The sequence below is a fragment of the Triticum dicoccoides genome, chromosome 2B (assembly GCF_002162155.2).
Source record: "Triticum dicoccoides isolate Atlit2015 ecotype Zavitan chromosome 2B, WEW_v2.0, whole genome shotgun sequence".
In the NCBI taxonomy this organism is placed as follows: Eukaryota; Viridiplantae; Streptophyta; class Magnoliopsida; order Poales; family Poaceae; genus Triticum; species Triticum dicoccoides.
Window position 1 is genome coordinate 761,020,365 of NC_041383.1, and position 2,704 is coordinate 761,023,068.

Consider the following 2,704-nt stretch of genomic DNA (forward strand, 5'->3'; position numbering starts at 1 on the left):
CCGAGCACGGGAGCTTAAATATCAAAGCACGGGCGTCCGTTGTCCAGTGTCCTAATCAAGAGTAGGCTCTGGATGAGTGACCCCTGTGTGCTCGCGGGCAATCAAATCGTCTGAGCTCAACAGAAAGAAGCATAACTACGCAGTTTATTCACAGAAAAGAACATTCTACACATGGGCTAGTGTTTTTTCAGATTTTTTAAAACGTTCTATGGCATCCGATGCACCCGGTAGCACCATAAGGGTGGGTGCGCTGGATACATTCCCCTACTTGTTTTGGCGTTGGCCGAGAATAAGTTTTCATTACATTTGTTTTTCACTTATCTTCGTATTTCACGCACATTTTTCCTTTGTTTTTTTCGCTATTTCTTAAACTGTTATAACAATGTCTCACTAAAAATAACCAATATGTATTTACAAAATTGTTCACAATGTTTTCACGTACTACAAAAATTATACATTTGCAAAAATATTCATAACATTTACAAAACAACCATTTCATTTAACAAAATGTTCACACGTTTCAAAGACGGTTAAGATATGTTTTTAAAGAATGTTCATGACATCTAAAAACATATTTTTTAAAATATTCACAAACCTTGAGAAATGTTCACACGTTTACAAAATGTTTATGACATTGGAAAACTGTTCACACGTTTAAAATATGTCCATGAATTGTATTTGAGAATGTTCATTAAATGTATTTATTTGTTTGCGCAATTTTTGCAAAAGATCATACATTATTGAAAATAATAATTGCGCCACTGAATAAAATGTTCAAAACCATTGGAAATGTTCACACGGTTATAAAAATTGTTCATAAAAACGTTCTTTTTTTCGTCCGATTCAAATATTCATAAAATCTAATCAAGAGCAGGGTCTGGATGAGCAACCCCTATGTGCTCATGGCCAATCAAATCGTCTGAGCTCAACAAGAAAAAAAAGTTGTGCAATGTATTCATGTAAAAGAACACTCTACTGCTAATCTATTAAAAAAAGTAGGAGCGTGATACTCTAAAGCGTTTTTCCTGTCTTTTTAGGCAAAGTCACTAAGCTCTATTAATTTTTTTTGGAATTTTCACCTGGGAGGGAGAGAACTCCCCCACCTGAATTGTATTCATTTGCCTATAAGACTTTGCAGCCTCGCAAGATGGGCTCAAGTGAACCAGAGGTACAGGGGATACATGGGAGGAGAGATAAAATAAAACAACCCAACACACCGACGACATACAAGACGTCACACACAACAGGGGGAGAACAAGAAGGGAAACACAACACAATACAACAAAGAGCACCGCCGGTGCAATCGAACGGCATCGGCCAGCCGAGACTAAACCAAGACACTGCACCGTCGACGTAATCGAAAGGCTCCACGCAACCGAGACTGCACAACGCCGCGACACCACCTGCATCACGGGGCACATTCGAAGGGTCACGCGAGGCCGAGACGATGCCACACCACCTTTGTGTCACCGGCGTCGTCGAGGGGCATCGCCAAGCAGACCAAACCACGGCACTGCACCATCGACGCAATCGAAAGGCACCGCGCATCCGAGACTGCACAACGCCACAACACCACCTGTATCGGGGGTACATTCGAAAGGACACGCGAGGCCGAGACAACGCCACGGCACCTGTGTGCCACCGGCGAAATCGCAGGGAACCGCCTAGCAGAGACACACCAAGAAGCACTCAAGCACGAACATCGCCGAAGAAGAGCACAGACCCACCGTCGACCCCCAAGCCGGCCGCAACACCATCACATCAACCACACTCCACCGACAACCGCCACCCACGCAAGCCGTCGGTTACCACCAGCAGCCATGGTCTCCAAGACGACGCCTCCAAGAAGGTATCGGCGAACCTGCCGCCGTCGTCGTCCGATCTAGCAATACAAGATCTTGGGCTTACGCCCGGAGACACTCTCAGGGAATTTGGGTGAACTGGACTCCTCAGCAACGCCCCCAAGGAGGTGAACGACACCAGAAATGGCGCTGCCGTCACCGGCATCAACAACAGTTTTTGCAAGGATTTCTCCAGGAGCCAAACACGACCAAATCGCCTCAAGATCCAAGCCCTGGCACACCTCCGGCCGCCGCCGCAGGCCACGAGAGGGGAGAAGAGCAGCCCCAACTTACCACGAAAATGGGGCAGAGCACCATCACCATGGATCCTGGGACTCCCTCCACCTCCCCTTCCCCCCTACAAGCTGGACCGGCCAGAGCAAGATCTTGCCAATAGGACCAGCCGCGCACGGACGCGAACGAGGGGAGGGATGCAGGAGAAACGCCGCCGCCCGCCAGATCTGGGGCAACACGGGGCAGCAGGTCCGGCACCGGCCGCGCACGGCGCGTCACCCGGCTAGACGCGCGCGCCCAAGCCTCCACACCAGCGCCGCCAGCCACGGGACGCCAGCGCCGAGCCAGCGAGCATCGCCGCGACCACGCGCGCGAGGCCCCGCGCCCCAAGCCACCTACTCGCAGCTCCGCGCCCGCATGCGAAGCCCCACGACGCCGCCGTTGAAGCCGGAAGCCACCGGGACCAGGCCTCGCTCGCAGATCGACGCGCCGGCCAACAAGAGACCCCCGCCCGTGCCCGAGAGCCGCCCGAAGACGCGAGAAAGGATCCCTGCCACCGCCGTCAGCCGCGTGGCTTTGCCCGCGACGTCCTCCGGCAGCGGCAGAGAGGGGGTGGGTGGCCGGCGGCG